The sequence below is a fragment of the Bactrocera tryoni genome, chromosome 4, assembly GCF_016617805.1.
Source record: "Bactrocera tryoni isolate S06 chromosome 4, CSIRO_BtryS06_freeze2, whole genome shotgun sequence".
NCBI classification, from domain to species: Eukaryota; Metazoa; Arthropoda; class Insecta; order Diptera; family Tephritidae; genus Bactrocera; species Bactrocera tryoni.
This window is the reverse complement of record NC_052502.1, coordinates 33,564,579-33,584,558: the sequence shown is the minus strand read 5'-3', so window position 1 is coordinate 33,584,558 and position 19,980 is coordinate 33,564,579. Positions and strand designations below refer to the sequence as shown.

Sequence of the window (19,980 nt, the reverse complement as noted above, 5' to 3'; positions counted from 1 at the left end):
TCCAATATGGACTAATTTATTTCGCACTCAAATGTTCATGCAATACTGAATGTATACTAGTCGTAATGTCTATATAGAGACTACACTATTTCACGATAGGCCACAGAACATCATGCTCTATTAACATCAACAGTTTTCGGAACAAGAACTGATTTTGAAAGACCTTTACGAAATCCCTCTGGGAATGATCTACGACTTCGATGAAATTTATCACACCATCGATAAAAACTAGTTCTTGATGGATCTTCATTTTCAAAAAATTGACCTTAGTTCACTCTTGATGAGTTATTCCATATCCAAAGTTTCAAAAAGTATTTGCTCAAAAATGTTCGGGATATAATTCCATTTTTTGGTCCAGAAGAATATTTTAAGTTACGGTAAACAACGCAAATGGCACTCTTTTGTCAAAATGTTCTCCGCATGTATACCTTTAAAATTGTCAAATTTTTCGATAAAATTGTGAGTAAAAATAAAAAAAGTTAAACTGGGTACTTTACTTAACGTAGAATAATACAATTTAGTTCAAATACGGACCATTTTTTCGATAACTTGAATTGATGATAGTTTTATAAAGTCAGTCATTGTCAGCTGTCCGCCTCCCAGTGCTTTCTTCCTTTAGACGATCCAATTGTTGACTTCACAGGTCCGAATTAGCCAATCCCTTCCAATCACATAGAAAAAATTTATTTTTTGCCTGCTCACCTCGATTCCATGACAACTGGTTTCGCTTAATGTTGTCGTCAGTAGCCAACTATTCATTAACTTTTTTATTCAGCAGTATTAAAATGATTCTAATCGGTTTTAGGCAATGTTTAGCTCCTTTGTAGTCACAAAAGCGCTTATTTGGCGATTTTATTGATATTTTCGACAATTAGATTTCTCTTTGATGGTGTCCATCTTTGAGACGTGGCGAAACAATGTTGAGTCTAATAATCAGAAAAATATCTGTGATGTTTCTTTAACACGAAATCTCATCTTTTTAGCGTCATATGTATAACGTAACCTGAGTTAATTTCCATTTTTTATCTTATACTTCGAAGTTATCTCGAATACAATGGCTTTATTGTAATAAAGGATATAAGGTCATTTGTGTTTTAATATGGCCTAGTATAGAAAATTTTAATTTTTCTAATTATAGACCAGATAGTGTCCACTATCTATCACCCAGCTAATATATATATTTGGGACATTGCTTGGCTCTTTGAGAGAAGCTACTACTATCAAAGTATTTGTGCCCCACTTACTTCTAACTTTGACATACATTTTTTGACAAAATATTATTTACGAATTTCGAGAAAACATTTTCTTCACCATGATTGTTGATGAACAATCATTACATTAACTTAACTTGAAAGTTTGTTGTAGTTTTTGGCCTGGTAAAATCATCGGTTCGTATTTCTTTCGAAATGACGCTGCTAACACATTTACTGTCAATGGAGAGCGGTAAAGATCGATGATAACAAACGTTTTATGGCCGCAATTAGAAGAAGTTCATCAATATCTGGTGCAGCAACCGAATTATTGCGAGACAAATTTGGAGACTCGATTATTTCAAGAAATTATGACATTGAATGGCCTCCAAGAAGTTGTGATTTAACTTCATGAGACTACTTCTTGTGGAGTTAGTTGAAGTCATTGGTCTTTAGCAATAAACCAGACTCGTCTTAAACTTGAAAATCAGCATGTTCAATGTGCTATTCATTACATACGACTTAATTAAGATTTCTTGATAAAGAAGTCGTGGAGGCCGTTTGAATGATGTTATGTTTAGAACTTAATTGTATCGATTGTACTTTACACTAACAATTAGTCTGTTTGCGTTTAAAGATATCATATAACTCTTATTGGAAAACCCTCTCTAAGTAATGAGTTTACTTAACTTGAGCCAATATATGCAAAATATTTGTCAAAATTTAATCAATGAAGATTTTTTGAAAATTAAAAGAATAAAATTAGATTAAAGAATATAAAAATTTTATTTTATCCACTTAAAACCTAAAACAAACTATTTAGCAGCATATTATCCCACTGAAACTCTAAATATCGTGCCGCGTGAATAACAGTGAGTCAAAATGAATAAATTAATTAGTAGACTGCGTATAGATGAAGTGGCCGAGTGATGAATTGTTGTTCGCTGCATGTGCTTACCGACGCTTAACGGAATTATACGCGACGATTATTTGTGAAAATCGCTATTGAATCTTTTCAATTTATTACCGGCTTGTTTTGCTACTTTCATCGACCAACAAAATTTAGTGGTGGCTTAAGAGGTTTGTGGACGCGAAGGCGACGTTAGAGGCGGGACATAATCCGGCTCGTCTATATGAAAGAAGAAATAAATGAACGGATGAGTTGTGGGTAAAGAATGAGTTGTCGCCTGGTGGGGGTACTAAATCCGCTGCTAGAAGCTCTCAACCAAACTATCATTGCCTCGTTAAATGCTGCCAAATTATACAGGAATATTAGGGAAATGGCTGAGCAGGTTTTGGTCTGCGAAGCAAGTGTTTGCTGTTAAAGCCATTCAAGTGGCATAACGTCGCCAAAGTGGTTGGTCTGCCCTGCAAACATACACACTTAGATACATATAAACAGCGAATGTACAACAAAGCGACATTGTAAATCGTTTTTGTGCCACAAAATTTATAACTCGCTATATTAAATGCAGCTTTTATACCCCATCACTTTGCCACTTGCTTATTACGAGCACTTTTGGGTAATATTTTTGTGGCACTGGGTTGTTGAGGGTGCCTCTTGCCGATTTGCTGCGTCTTTGTTGTTGTTATTTTTAGTGTAGATGGCCAATAATTTTTATGCGTTCAACCGAATGCCGTCACCCCTCCATATCCACCATTATCTCAGGCACTTTTTTATTAAAAGTGTCTAACGTTTATTTTGCTTAGCTGCTCAGCTCTAAAAGGATCAACACAATTGCCATTTAGCTGGCACAATTTAGCCACTTTGTTTACATTGCTCATAAGAAATACATCGTTTTGCTTGGTTTCTTATTATTATTTTGCGTTTGCTAAGTGGAGATAAAATCTGTTTAGCTTTCTTCGTTTTGAAGTCAAATGCTGAGGGAATTTTTCGGCTGGTTCTTCTCTTTAAGTGGCAGCCAGTACTTAAGTGGCTAGCTATTAAGTTTATTCACTTAAAGTGAGCATATAAAATATTTAAATTTACTTTGGCAAAGTAGGTTCTTTTATATGTGAATAAATGGTGACAGAAGGCCAACCAAAGCCTGGAAAGCAAATGCGATGAAGAAAAACTATTTAGTAGGTCAGACATTTTTAAGCAAAGTTGTTAGTCTTCTGAAAATACTGCTATGAGAAATATTGAAAATTAATATGGTTGTTTGAAATACTTTGTTCTTTAGACTTGTTCTGAGACAGATTTGTTTTCCTGAATATCAGTAGAAGAAGCTCTTACTATGAAAAAGTATGAAGATTTTAAAAGTGTTAGTCCTCAGAAATTACGTGTTCACTGTGACCTGTTGCTCTTGTCACATTCACTTGGTCCCAGCTTACTCGAGGTACAAGAGACAGCGGCTTTATTTTCGGTTAAGTTGTTCGATAGATTATTATGATTGAAATCGTTGCGAAGAACCGGTGCCCTGATATCTTTGTCGTCATTACCTCGAAATAGTTTTGTGACAAGCAAATGCCAAATATATTTTGTATACCTGACACCTTAGTCTTTAGTGACTTGCGAATGGATCAAGTTATTAAAGATTTTAGGTGGATAAAATATCACTAAAGAAAAGGTTTTTTATAATTTTTCATTGTGAAAGTTGAAGTTCTTCTTAAATGGCATGTGGACCACAAAGTCTAGCACAATTCCTTGCTGATATGTTGCTTAGCTTTTCACGCGTTCCAGGAATGTTGGTGATTTGATCTCGGGTGGTGATTTTAAGAATCGAACTATAATTGGTGATCGTTTCCTTGATAAAGTGATGACTTTTTGTCATTCATTTTCCATTAAGAGAACTTTGGTTAATTAAGGGACACAACTAGTGTGAAAATCAGAAAAAATTTATTTTTTTCATATAACGATAGTCTATACCATCAAAAATAACATATTAAACTTTTAAAGCAGTAATTCGAGAGCTCATATGATTCGTGGTCAATCTGTTTCGATTAGCATCGCTCAAGCGGACAGCTCCAAAGATCTTGCGAAGAACAATACTCTTAAATTTTCCAAGTAGTTCATATTGCTGTGCCGTATAATAGAACGGCAATATTGAGAGACTTATAGAGTGCAATTTTTGTTCATAGAGAGACGGATCTACATACTTCTCCTGTTGGTAAGAACTGTTCTGCGCTTGATCTCTAGGCTTAGATTATTGGTGGAATTTATACTGGTTTCGAGATATACAAAGTCCTTAACTTTTTCAAATGTATAGCTGCCAACACTGACGTAGTTCCAAAGGCGCGAGAAATCTTTGTATGTGGCCTCCAGGTACTTTGTATTGCCCTCGTTCATCGCGAGACCTCTTTCGCTTCTTTTTCTCGGCTTGAAAATCCTGCACTGAAAATCCGGCTCTGTTTTTAGGGCCTATGATATCAATATTATCTGTCAAAACCAAAAGGTTGTATTTTTAGAGTTAACAGTACCACTGCGGTTCAGATCAGCGGCACGTATCACTTTTTCCAGCTTTATATTAAAAAAGACGCACAAGAAGAAATTGTCCTGTCTAAAATCTCGCCTTGTATTGAACGGCTCAGATTTGTCAGATCTGGAGTCACACTGATAAGATCCGATCAGCTTATTTCCAGTGGGTTTCAATCTTTCATACAATACTGTCGAACAAACCTTATACTATATTTAATATTAAGAAGACTGATCCCGCTATAATTAGCGCAGATTCTTGTTGATATTCCAAGCAATGGCCATGTATTCATCCGACCAAATGATAGAACAGGCTATCCGCTCCTTGCTGCCGGCTTCACAGTTCATCGGCCTGTGAGGCTTTTTTATTGATGACTAATGGCACTAATTTTATAACCTCACTAATTTCAGATTAGAAAAATTTACATTGTTTGAAAGCTTCCATTCGTCGTCATTTTTAAAATCATTTTCGCAGTTCTTAGGACAAAAAGAACGATCAGACAATACTATAACAATAAACCAAACATCAATCACCAGATAAAGAAACAGTAGTAGGTTATACAGCGAGACTCACTTTTCAGATTCAGATTAACTAGATCAGTTCGTAGTTAAATCCAACTGATTGCTTCGAATATTAAATTAACTTTTTGAAAGTGAATCTTATTCTTTTCGGTTGTTAGTAATGTTTTATGTGGGCATAAGATGATATTGTTGTTGCTGTTTTTGATGTAATGATATCTACATACTGTTTGCTAAAAACTAATTGTAATTGGAGTCATGCAAATGACAGGTTCAGTAAGAGAGCTACTAAGTATATTTTCATGACGTGAGGAAGGATGCCGTTAGATGCATTGGTTTACGATATGAATGCATACCTGATAAGATATGAGAAAGCGAGAGAGATGAAATGAAAGCTCATTAAAGTAACAAACGGGGATTAAAGGCGACAAACTCGTATTACCGCAGACGCTGAGTGTAGATGGCTTCGCTTGAAGAAAATATAGATCTCAAGAAGAAGTATTTTTAAGTAGCGATCTTTCTTTAGTAGAGAATACCAACCTTGCCGAAGTAAATCATTGCTGAAAGCATAATTTTAAATTTGTCAAAATATCAGCGATTTCTGAAAAAAAATTTATATTTTTTCGTACTAAATATCGTTATGACCAAATAATATACACTTAAAGCCAGAAATTTGAGCCATACTTTACCATTCTCCGCACTAAAACCGCGACAAATTATGTTAAATTACCACACTCGAAAATTTTCCGCACAATTGAACTTTAAATAAGCAACAACAGTAATCACAGTAACAACAGCAGCTACAACAATAAGCAACAGCGTATAATAATAAACAAATTTGAGGCATGGCAACAAACACGTGCCACAAAAGTGAGCTGAGCAATTTGCGCCCTGTTGCGGTGATGCTAATGAAATAATTGACTACAAATACAAGCCAAGCACACGCACACACTCCCATATATGTAAAGATAGAGTGAGGCCAAGTGATTTACAAACACTGGAGCTTAGTAAAACACACAGCATAGTTGAGTGCTGGCGCATATGCCACTTTCATAAACAATAACAACGACAGCGAGAACAATAACAGGAGTTGTGGAAGTGTGAGAGCCGGCATGAGTGTGTGTGTGCGTGTATTTGCACTGGTATGCTGTGACTTTCAAGCTGACAACACTGATGAGGCTGCCACATTGCAGGGACAGCATGCATCACACCAACCGAGCAGTGTGGGCGGCAAAATGCCTGTTTAGCCGTTGGTGTGTGTCATCCATCAAACCCCCACCCGCCGGAATGTCGCATGCATGAGCAAAGCTGAGCATTTTTGATGTGTTATGAAGTTTGTTTTGTTGTAGCTGAGCGGGTATCGTTTGTTTGTGGTAACTTTTGTTGTGCTCTTGTGGCAACTCGACACTCGACACTCTAGTGTACTGGTTTACATGTAGGTATGTGTGGTGGATAGTGTTGCTGATGAAGCTAATCATGACTTTATTACACTAACGATTGCTGATGAGCGTTTGCAGGTGTTGTTGCATGCGATGATATTTTATTGTAAGCAGTAACAACAGCGTTACCACTAGCTCTACCGTTGCAGCTGACTTCAGCTAGGAAAAATATTAAATGTTTGCGAACTCCACTGGGCGTATGAGTAACGTGATTTTGGCATAAATTGTGGTTTGTTGATTGGAAGGAAATGAAAATTTCATGAGTTGTTGCACCTCGGTGGATAAGCGAAAGCAGCGGTCGGACGGCACATCATCGTAGACTGGTGAGCAACTGACAGTCGTAGTTTGGATACAAATTGACAGGTAGATTGACGGACGTTCAAATGTGTGGAAGGAGCGTGTAAGTTAAACTGTGGACGCAGCTAATCGAGTGAACTTGAGCGTTTGGCAAGAATAATAACAAAAACATTTAATTAGTGTTATAAAGTAAACGCTCATTGTTGTCATACGGTTGACTATAGGCGAAATCTACCGTTTGCGTGCATATAGGAGACCGCGATTTTTTGGTTATTTCGCGTAGGATATTAAATTTCCGATTGCAAAGATAAGTTACGACGACCAAAAACCAAAGTGAAATACAGTTTTAAATTGTATTCATCTTACAATAGTACATAATATATAAGTGCATATGTATGTATGTATGGATGGCCACCACCGTAACTTAAAGAAGTAAGGAATGGAATGGAAAGAGGATTTCATACTCTTTCAACATATCAGAATCAAACCCGGGGAAGTACATCGTGTTGGGAAAACTTTAATTTAAAAATGTTCGACAAAATCGTGAACGGATTTCAATAAATTTTTTTACCTTACAAATTATAGACAAAATTAGTTTTATAACTAAATAGCGTGTAATGGGGTTTAATGGGGTCTGGGTCTGAGCTGATTGCTCAATCTCTTGACAATCCTAAGCTTTACTCGAGGACGTATTTTCAAGCAACTTTATAACTATATAAATCATAAGCTAACTGACTTAATCAAGATAAGATTTGTTAGAATAACGAAAATCATTATGTGTAGTATATATGGAAGTTCGGGCAACTCGTGGACCAGTTGCACATACTTTCGGCAATAAACTATAGTATATCCAATATTATATGTTCAGTTAATTTTATTAAGATATTTTACATTCTGACCGATATATATGGTATAAAGCCAACCGAAAATTTGAAAATCTTGTTTTAGGCATATGAGAGAATATGTTAAGTGTTGACCAGATTTATTCTATTTTTTGCATTACTCCATACTTTTTACAAAGACAGATGACCTCTGGTTTTCAATGAAATACCTCACATACCATCAACAATATACTGAAAACCCTGATATTAGCCATATGGAACAAAGGCATGTTTCCCCGATATTATCCATTAGGCACAAACAGGCATCGTTAAGAGGAAAATTTGTTCACTGCATTAAATTGATATAATTTGCACCACATATTGGCTGACGTACATGTGAGGTAAAAAGTCAGCCGGAAGCTCGAAAACACTTTCTTTTAGTTATATGGGGCTAATGGGAATACGAACAGTATTCAACCCATTTTAGACATGCAGATATTTTATTATTATATTTTCATATTTCAATAATTTATTTTACACATTAACCGATGTATTCGATATAAAGTCAATAGTGGTTCCACCCACATTTCCGTTATCTGGTCCGATTATGGCAACTTTTTGATCTGATATGACATACCTTAAATGTACTATTTGTGCAAAGCTCATCTCTTGAGGGAGCATTAACTACCAGGTTGTTCAATTAGTTTTGTCGTCCGATAAGACAGAGCGTTGTCACTAGCCACTAATCAATTCATTATTTTAGTGTCGCCTTGTCACAGTATTTTTTTACAAAGGAAAAAAATTTAATACATATCGTGCAGTGATAAAGTTCTTATTTTTGGAAGAAAAAATTCACGAACGAATTTTAAAAGTGTATAATGTTTATTCTCCTACCATTAGAACAGTAGAAAGATGGGTTGCTGAATTTAAACGCAGTCGTACAAGCCTTGAGGACGATCCACGTGAAGGACGTCCAAAAAGCGCATCAACACTAGTAATCATAGTTAAAATACAGGATATGGTTTTGGAAGATTGTCGATTGACTGAGAGAGATTTAGTAGAGGCTCAACACATTTTATTAAGCAGTGTGAAATTTTGGGCACAATGGGTGCCGCATTCACTAAAATGAAACAAAAACACATTCGAATGCGACTTTCTCAGCAACATTTGGAGCGTTTCAAAAATGATAAAGTGGATTTTGTACGCCAAATCATTACCATGGATGAGATTTGGGTCTTTCACCATGATCTTGAATCAAAACAAGAGGCTAAAGAGTGGTGTGAACCTGGTTGTTCGGCTTCGAAACGAGTTCGTGTCCGGAAATTGGCCAAGAAGGTTATGGCATCAGTATTTTGGGATGTGAGAGGAATTTTGTTCGAATTTACTTGCAACCTTTTGGACCAGTTGAAGAAAAAATTTGTGAAAAAAGACCCCATTTGCAGAAAAAAATTACTTTTCATCAGGACATTACACCGTGACACATGTGCATTTTGTCAGTGCCTTAAATCGATGAACTAAAGTTTGAACCAAATTTGGCACCCAGCGACTTCCATTTGTTTCCAGAACTCAAAAAATTTATGCATGGCAAGCATTTTTGATCAAATGAAAAGGTCATAACGGCTGTTGAAGAGTATTTTGCAGACCTTTCGGATTCTCGCTTCAGAAATGAGATCTAAAGATTGAAGAATTATTGGAGCAAGTGTATTAAGTGTAGATTATACTGAATAAAAAAGTGTATTTTGAATCATAAAATTGTGGTTTTCTTATCCAGCGACAAAACTTATTGAACTACCGGGTACAATACACAATCTTATGTACCAAATTTTGCTGAAATTGGTTTAGTACGTACATAGGTTTCTAATTTCTTCTTAATGTGATGTCTTTGAAGAATTTAATTATTGATATATCGCAGTTTTAATAACTTTTAACAAAACAACCTTTAAATAGATCAACGACTTTTTTATTTACCTTTACTGAGGACAACAATCATTCTAGAGCAAATTGTTACCTTTAGCAAGGACAACAACCCTTAAAGGGGTCATTGAACCATTTGCTTAGCTTTAGCAACATCTTTTGTTTTGTATTGTAAAATAATGTGAAATAAACAGAAGACATGGTTGGAAAATTGAGAGGTTAAGATCAAGATCCACTAACACAACAATGTTAAGAAAATATACATAGTTAAGAATAAAAATATCTTCTCCGTAGAGCCACGTATTTTGAATTTTAATCTTCCTTTGATAAGCCCACAGAACACCTATAACCATGGTTGCAAAATTCAATGCTTCCGCCGTATTTGTTAAGTGAGTTTTCGTATTTGTATTAGTTTTCTCTAAAATCGTTATATAGTATGACCCACTCTCTATTATGGTTGTCACGTGATTCGCCCATTTTTACATTGTCTGATTCACAGCTATAGCAGGCTTTCGTGGTTTGTGAGAAATACATATGTATGTGCATTGAACTTGTTGACATGCGGGATCGCGGCCACTATTTGCAAGTTTTAAATATTTCTTTTTAGCCTCCTCAATTGATATCACAGTACAACAGCTAATCTGGGGGGTGAGAAATTCCAAGTCAGGGTGATGGTACTAGGTCAGTGTAGTAAAATCCTCAAAGGGTTTGGCGTTCGTATGTGTCAGTTTTTTTATGACCTTTTAAATTTTTTCTTATGTTATAGTGAACGAAAATGGGGTACTAAATATAGTGTGTAAAAGCTGCTACAACCGTCTAAAAGATTGGAAAAATTGATAATAGTGTTTCGCGAGTTATGTTAAACTACGTTTTTGCCAAAATGTTACAACTAAGCAAAAAAACATCAAGATAAGGAAAAAATTTAAAAGGTCATAAAAAAAACTACTACTACATACGAACGCCAAACCCTTTGAGGGTTTTGCTATATTGACTTAGTACCATCACCCTGACTTGGAATTTCTCACCACCCAGACAATAATCCGAAAAATGTTCCACAGTGTATTAAAACTATCTGTTTGATTATATTGAGTAAAACATAATATCATATCACAACGGCGGATTAAATATTATTGTTTGCAATTTTTCGAGCATAAATACCTTTACACATAATATGATTTCAACACTACTCTTTAATATTATTCGTGCGATCAGTATTTATTTAGAGAACAGTCAGATTATTATTTGAGCACATCAACTAATTTAACGCCCCTAAATATATACAAATATGTTTGCACAATATTTTTATAAACACTTACTTGATGCCGATTGCAATAAATTCATAATCCGGCAGCTCGGTTACTAAATCATGTGGCGAAAAAACTGCCTGACATCCACATTTCCAGCACCAAAAACAACCGCCCAAAGTAAAGTCAATCAACCAACCAACTAATTCGTATTAGTATTAGCCACTGATCATGCACATACCCACACTGCGTTACTACATACATATACCCATACATTTAACGAGTCCCTCATATTTGTTGGTAAATTGTATTCATCCATTTCATCTTCCATTTGCAGCGCTCGCCACCATCGCTTGCATACGAATGGGTTGTCTTCAGTCAGCGTCACTGCTCATCGTCGCGCTCTGCAATTGAGGAGATTGCATTAGGAAATTTGCCGGAAATTAAAATACACTTGTGAGTGAAAAATAAATAGTCCAACGAAATGTGTTTACCCGAGCTGGGGTCACTTCTAGCTAGTGACGGTCGGGTGAAGAGTGGCGCAAAGTGGAGAGATAGTGATAAAGTGGAAAAAGCGCTGAACTCGCATTTATTAAGAGCTGTTGGGTTTGGCGCTTACATCAAATTTGCTGTCAGCTATAGCCGTTTGTTTGTACAGTGGTAAGTTTGCGAAATCGTTTAAATTATTATTTTTTATTTTATTTAAGTATAACTTGTAAATAAATTTACAGACAGACTATAAAACTATGAGAACTGGCTACTTAGACCTTCGTACCATTAAATTATTATTTTTTTTGTACTAAAATAATTTTTTTCGTTTTTGATCATTTCGATCTTAAATAATTTAGTCTTGGTTTTAGCATTTTACCAAGAGCTTACTTTATTTATATCTTCTTTGCACTAAACAAGCGACATTATCATCTTACATGGGTTTTAGTAATTTTTAAGATAGACTGTCAGTTTCGACGTAAAAAAAAATAAATGTTATGATATCTCGTCAATAGTAATTTTGCCATTGATGAATGTAAGGTCCTCAGTCACGTCTCAAAGTCACTTTTAGCGACTTCTACTCGACGTCGTGTTTGCAAGAGAGAGTCTTTTAGTACGAGTCGATCGATCCACAAGAGATCTTGAAGTATGTTACTCTCTCTTTCTCTCTCTGAACTTTAATAGCGTCTTTATATATATTTTTGTTAACTCATCTATTAACTTAAATTTTGATTTTAATACGACTTCTAGCTAAGGCTAAGGCTGGACAGCAGTATAATTCCTTGGATTTTCTTATGCTTATGTGATGCCAGTTGGTTATGATCTGTAATTAGATCAACAATCGCCCTACAGTCCTTTCGAAACCGTGTGATTAAAAAACATGTGTCTTTCTTCGGGACTTTGCACGTGATCTTGGGGATGCAGCGCGTCTTAAAGGTTCTTCATCCTGATCCGTCTGTCAGCCCTTTTGCAAATTTCATTTATATTTATTTACACGATATTTCAGAGTCGTTTTTAGGAATTTCCGTATTTCCCGTACTGGATCCGTAGTTGATAGATGACCCTTTTCGCAATTTCATCAACAATTTGGTTTCCCGGAATTCCTTTGTTGTTTTGTAATTATTGACTATCGACGTATATGAACATATATATTTTTTAGGAGCTTCTTTATGTTGTCTGCTATATCAGTCGCTTTTCGACTTCCGTCTTCAAAATACTGCTGTATTTCGGAAGCTTCAACGGTTCTCTGATATCCAGCTCTGAGCTATAGATTCCATCTCTCTCTTTATTAGCCAGTTTTGATCTATTTGTTATACATTGTTATTTATGTTAGCTATTGTAAATTCTTCTTATGTTATTTCCTGTGTTGTTAGCTACCTCTGCCACTTTCCTGGTCGCAAAGACTTTCGTCTTCAAGATGCTATAGTATTCTGGAAGTTTTAAGGGTCGCCTGATATGTAGCTCCATTTTTCGCCGATTTGTATAGCTATTGTAAGTTCCGCTGGTGAGTCGAATGCTCACAGGAACATAAACAAATAGTTTTATTCGGAATCAATGGTATACTAAAGCCTTATTGTGGAAATTAATATATCTGGTCTCCGGTATAGCTCTTTTTGGAACCTTAACTTCAGAAAATCACTACGAACACCGATACAGCATTTACCTAGTAACAAAATTAATGCACATTTTGTTTTTATTAAATAATTTCGAAATAATCTGATAGTCACATTCATAAAATTTACCAATTCCCAGCCCACTGTGCCAAACTTATGTATTATTCACTTTTTTATTTTGTGTTTTCAGCCAAAAGGTATGCTACATATTTCTCACACTGCTCACTAAACGTGCTATTTTTAGCACTTTAGTATTTATATACTGCTAGTCAGTATTTTCACTCCCTCTCTGCCTCTCTTTCACTCACACTTCGCCAGCGCGTGTGCAACAGTAATTCCATCATTTTGTTTTCAGCACATTAAAGTTGTTCCCCATTTACATTGCAATATTTTTTTACTTCCACATTTTTTTCTATTTTGAAGTTAAGAAATTTGCGCAACTTTTCACACAGACATGCCACGATTGCGAACCGAAGTATGGCACTATTTTAGAGCAAATTCGAAAATTCTCTATTATCACATTTAACTTCCCGTAGTTATTTGTGGATGTGTGAGTTTTAGTTCGCACCCATTGCCATTCAATGCAATCCAATTGCCAGCAACTCTTTCCTGCTTAACCATTGCTGAAAGTAAACTTTGCTCATTGCCACGCCAGCGCATTCGCAAATAATCATACTGACTCATGCAAGCCCGCTTACACACGTATACACATCTACATGCACTTGGTGCTCTCCAGCGCTAATGGAGTGACAGTTGGAAAAGAATTATTAGATTTGTACATGCACGGCGAATGCTGAATTTTAATCGCTTAGCCAAAAAACATTTTAACTTTCTTCATTCCGTTCACACTATTCAACATAAGTGTGTGTTTATATTCTCTCAAATATGTATATGCAAGTAGATGTGGTAATGTTTGTGCGTCGGATTTTAAATGCTTATTTGTGCATTACTCTGCTGCAATGCTGTAAGCTCTGTAAACAATGTACGTGATTTCAAATTTTTCGTCTGCCACTTGCTTCCCAACAGTCTTTCATTTCCTCAGATTTTAGTCTCAACTAAATGTTGCTCATACGACGTGGCGACGTTTGCCGTCTGCAAATTTTAACAAGTTTTTTGTACGGATATTATTTTTTTATTTTTTAGCAGCATAAATTTATTTGTGTCATTAAGCATTAAATATTTTGCCAGAATTCTGTTGAATTTTTAAGTTTAGGGTGCTTTATGTTTGATTGATAAGTTAATTATTTGGTAGATAGGTATAACAATGAGGCTATTTATCGAGTTTTCAATTACTGCACTCTATGTATTGAGTTATGCTTAGGTATTTAGAAAATGATTGGAAGGATGAGTAGAGTTCAAATAAGGGTGACTGTCTGTTGGTTCATCTGTCCGTCCGTGAATGTGAAGATATTTTAATTAACCTTGATACAGAAATTCTTCTTGGCAACCTTAATGAAAAACTGCCAGTTCAATGCCATAATGTCAGAAAAAATTTCTAATTTAATATAAGGCATCAAAAAGTAGGGAGACTCAACTGGTAATGGTCCCACCTTCGCATGACAAATTAGCTTGAAATAACATAAAGAATCCATAGCTGAAAGATTATTTATATGAAATTGCGAGCTCAGAAAGAATGCTGTATAATAGAGACCCAGTTTATGGGGAAAGTGCATTGACCATTGTACGCAAATTGTTATTATTAACACAAATACAATTAATTTTTAAGTAAACTGAATATTTCATATTTATTCGCGTACTTTCGAGATTCTCTCCTTTTCAAGAAAAAAACGCAGAAACTTCCAATTTAATGGTGAATGTTTATTATCATTCGAAAGAACAATCTTTGGCCTTTATTTGTTGAAGATTATCTCAGATGGTCCGTTAAGTTCAATTTTCGATGACTGGTTTGAGAATTTTGACTGGTAACTGGCGAATGCCTGACGTTTTGCTTCAAGAACTGAATCGAAGCGGGGTTGTCCGCATAGGCTTTAGACTTTACATATCCCCACAAGAAAAAGTCTAATGGTGTCATATCACACGATCTTGGTTACCAATCGACCGGCCCATCTACTCAGCAAAGTGTTCTCTCAATAAATCCATTAATGATGCTACATGTGGGAAGTGGTGCCGTTTTGTTGAAACCAAATGTCGCCCAAATCACGAGCTTAAATTTCAGGTGTCCAATATTCGGTTATCAAGGCGCGATAACGATCGCCATCAACGGTACGTTTTCACCGGCATCATTTTTGAAGAAATGGTTGATGATTCCATCGGCCCACAAACCACACCTAACCGTTGTTTTTTCTGAATGAAATTGCATGAACCTCTTCATGTTGCTCTTCGCCCTAAATGAGGCAATTTTGCTAGTTTAAATTCCCATTGAGCCAGGAATGGGCCTCATGGCTGAACAAACACTAGCCTTTCCATTGTGTATATGGATCCACTGAATCCAGTTGTAGATGGAAGTGTATAAATTGAAGAAGCTCACAGTACATATCTGTCATAATCTAAAGAGGTGTTGAGTCGGATCAGCTGAAGAGTGCTTGATCGCTGTCGTATTCGAGTGCTAATTGCAGCTCGCAGAATGAGTATCGAAAACGACTGTAGCCTAAGCGATGATCCAATTCCTTTTTGTTAGTTTGGTGGGTGAGTGTGGGGTGTTGTGTACTAGTGTGGTGATATCTAATGTGTTCCCTTTGTGTGGTGTTTTGGTGATGATATTATTAATATTGGTGATTGGATGATGTGGTGGGCAGTATTAAGGTGTGGCATTTTCCCGGTTGGAGCGGTGTACTTGAAGGAGGAGTTTATACGAATTTAAACAAATGCAAAAAAGAAAATTGCATTCCTAGTAGTGGCTCTTGGTCCCATTTCCAAATATATAACAAACTTCTAAGTTTGTCCTCAATATCAGAGACTTTTTTAAAACAAACCTTACCTGCTATTACCTACCCTCTGGAACATCCGCACCAAATTATCGACTTTAACGAAAAGCATATGACGAAAGTCAGCAAGTTTACCACATTCTTCAATTACCCTTAGCGATGATGGCAACCCAAATTTTTATTGTAGGTTGCTGTCCCCGCTAAAGGTAAACAAATGGCTTACTAATCTCAGGCAGGGTTGGTGACCTCGCTAAAGATATACAAAAGAGTCGTTGACCTCACCAAAGTTGAGCGATAAGTGTACTTTAATTAATTTCTATATATCTCTCAATGTAGTGGTTCTGATTATTGTGCGTTTGGTAATCAAGCTAAAAATTCAGTCTAATGCCATCCGCTTTAAAATAGAAATATAATAATTTCAGTACTTCCTTTGTGACTTTTCCATTTTTTCGAGACTACTGTTGATTTATCTTAGCTCTCCTTTCACTTCGTTATTTCAGGTGTAATTCTGTTATTTTGAAATAAGCACATATTCCATCTTTATAGTTGTTATAAGTTTATTTTTTAGCTTGTATAACAATAGACTCGTTGCACTCCTTTCTTCATAGCAATGATTCGGCCTATAGTAGCCTTATCATTCAAATTCATGCAATCAACATCCTTAAAGTTCAAAAGGAGTTAATTTTGATGGTATAATTAAATTGGTGTATTTCTGTTTTAATTTTAAGACTTCAGGGATATTTGATATCAGAATACTTATTTTAAATTTTCTTCAAACCACCAAAATTTTAAAGTTTTCTTAGTGCTGTTCTCACCAACTTCAATCCTTAAATGTAATTTAAATGAGGTTTTCCTTCCTTCCTTCCTTATTGAATTGAAGACAATGCAAACTAATGGCTTGCAACAGCGAGACAAATGCGCCGACAGACACCCGCAATTCTTCCGGATCATTCATTCGCTTAAGCTTTCATTTCGTGTTGTGCGACTCTACTGTGTCACCATCATTTGTTTGCCAATTGACGCTTTGTGTTTGGGTTTAATTTTTATTTCTTTTCTTTTTAGGGGGAAGAGATTTTTTGTAAACCTTATGCTATTTTTTCATTTATGCTCTTCGGCTTGGCTTTGGCTGCGCCACAAGTCAATGAAATTATATGAGTGCGCCAGAACAATGAATTTCAAGTGACAATGCATATATGTATATGTATGTAAATATATATGCATACGAGGGCGGTTCGAAAAATAAAATGTCTAGGAAAGAAAATAACAATTTTCGGAAAAATGACGATTAATAGTTTCGGTTTAGTTCGATAAACTTGACTGAGCGATCTTCAATTTCTTCAATATATATTTAGTAAACGTTTTCTGGAATTCTCAAAAGTAGATTATCGTGGCGATGAAACCCACTTATTCGACTAAAATGTCTGTCCAGTGAGTAATTTTTTTTTAGTTTGCTGCTTAAATCGACCAATTTGACTTAACAAGGTAGAAGCTGGCGTGTTTTCAGGGCGATTTAGTATTTTTCTTCAATGAATTATGCGCTTTGCTATCGAATAGTGGACTTGGGCAAACGTTATGTATTGTTCCTATAAAACGATAGATATCTCTTTTCCAACCGACAATACAATTTTCGCCTTCTTTAGAGCAGGTTCGCCGAATTAAGTCCACTCTTTTATTTGTTCGTTGCTCTATTAGTATAGTCTGTGTTCGCCTCGTGTCTTCAACTACTGGATAGCTGGGCTTCGCGGGAGATATGTCAGTGCTCTGTTACCATCGGTTCATGCGCTGTCAGAAGACCTTTTTAAATCAAGATCGATTGAAAGAGATCCAGGGAGCACTTTGCCTTCAGTAAGGTTACCCTCTCCGTAGTTGTGGGGCGTCTATCGACCAGGTGGAAACATTGCAATACTTCCTTCTTGATTGTCCCGCGTGCGTCAGACCATAGCTTAAGCGCTTGGGAGCTCATACTATAAGATCGAACAGGAGTTTAATTTTTATGGTTTGAGAAAGGCCTGTATATGGTATAGTAATCCACGTGACATCCCTGGAACGTACTATATATGGTATAGCCCAAGTGCGTTCTCTGGATCAATAAGACAAATTTATTTGACCTAAGATGGTCGATGATGTGTACCAGTTGACCGATGTTTAGTCGACGATCGCGAAATATTTCAGAAACTCGTTTGCACTTAAACAGCGTCACAGCTTTGAAGACGTCTCACACTCTAACGCATGTAGTATGAGACCCACGTGGTCTTTTCTCTTTTCTATCTTGGGCGTCTTCGTTCGACATGCCAATTCGAAATTGTTATCCTACGTGATTGGAATTTTCAGGAAAACTGTTCGTGGCTTACCAAAAAACGATAATGATGAAACTATTTTGAACCGATTAAATCAGCAGAAAATCCACTCCAAAAACAAGAATTAAATCACCGACCAATATTTCATTTTTCCCACTTTTTGTAATCCACGGACACGTATGTTTCCAAACTTGGTCAAAACAAGACTACAAATCCGATTCATAGTATTAGACAGTATTCGCCTACCGAAATGTACAAAACCTTAGAGAATTTTTCTTTCTATATTGTCATTTTAAAGGTGTGAGACTAAAGACTTATTGGACTGCTCTCGTAAATGATCCCTATAGTGCTGCAATATTGAAACTCATGACCTCAGTAGGTAGCAGATGGAAATCAACTTACAAAATTTTTTTCAGCTGTCATTGAAATACTAAAAATGAAGTGATTTTTAATTTTTCGACGGATGTGTGTATGTGGATATACGTATATATGTATGTATGTACTTAAGTTGAGTAGAATTAAGAAGAGCATCACACGAGCGCCACAGCCTCTTTACAAGCGCAAATAAATTCAAGAGTCTTCTTCTGCTTAGAAATTTTCTTTTATTTTCCGTTATCCTCTAGAAGCTCTTGCCAACATTCGATATTTCACAAAGAAAATGGTTAATAAAAATTCACGTTTGCTAGCGTACAAATCATAGAAATTTATGCAGAGCGAGATCTAACACAAAGCACAAACAACAAACACGACTGATGTGCTTCATGCTCTAATTTGCGTGTATTTGTGTGTTTGCCATGCTGTTCTGTGTATGTGTGTGAGTATATGTGTGTGATGGAGCGTGCGCTCGCACACAAATCCTTTTAATTGAAAACGCATTAGCGACGTTCGTGCCATTTGAGGCGAGACGCGCCTACCACCAACGCCCTTACTGCCTACTGTCTTCAATCAACAACCGAATTCACACACACATACACACGCACTTACATACATTGAGCGCATCGCTCAAAAAACGTAGCATTTTCATTATACCGTTCACTCTGTTATTTGCCACGTCTGCAGCGCGCCGCTTTTTCCGCAGCAATATTTTTTGCGTTTTCTTATTTTCGTTTTTGCGCAATTTTTTGCCGCCGTACCTCTTTCTACCAACTTTTGTATGCATTTTTTTTGGTTTTGGTATAGCCCTTGCCTTTGCTGATGCGTCCTAAGCCAAACTATCAAATGCGCTAAGCCAGGCACTCAACACTCGGCGGCTCGTTGGCATTTATTCATGGCAGTCTGCTCATGCCGACGACGACGACGACGGTGGAGTTGGTGTTGCTACTGATGCTCTTCTAACGGGAGTGTAGTGTAGTAGGCGCACAGTTGTCAGTTGATCCATGGCGACCACACTGTTGCCAATACCCATTGCTACCAACTGGCGCCCTGTGGCATGCAGCTTCAGCCCTGGCACTCATTGCTGTGTGTGTGTTTGTGAAACACAGCGGCAGTTCCTGGTGTGGTGGATACTTCTGTGCCTGCTATAAAAACAACTATTACGCTAACAACAGCAACAACAAATGGCAATCAGGCGACAGCAAATGAAAATCAATTGAAAATCTTTATTGGCAGTGATTGAACTTTGTTCTGTGACGCGGCACGCTGATGCGCTTTTTTCTCAGCTGCCAACAATAACAATAAGAACATTGCTTTTTTCTATAGTTTTTCGGGCCTCTTAGTCGGTTGAGGTTATCTTTAAAATTGTTGCTGAATTTTTACAGATTTCAGTAGGCCCGTTGAACAACCTTTATTCCGTTTAATGAAAAAGTTAACAATAACTTGCTTTTCTTACTTTGTTTGTGAGATATTATCTTGGTAGCA

General features: G+C 36.4%; 1 protein-coding gene across 1 annotated transcript in view; it reads left to right on the top strand.

Annotated features, from left to right (window-relative positions):
- Positions 1 to 11,266: 11,266 nt before the first annotated feature.
- The window catches only part of LOC120774283 (myb-like protein P), a 127,145-nt gene continuing 118,431 nt past the window's right edge, over positions 11,267 to 19,980 (top strand). Inside the window, exon 1 of the mRNA XM_040103775.1 lies at positions 11,267 to 11,499. The gene's annotated coding sequence lies outside the window, so the exon portion shown is untranslated. The remainder of the gene's footprint in view (positions 11,500 to 19,980) is intronic.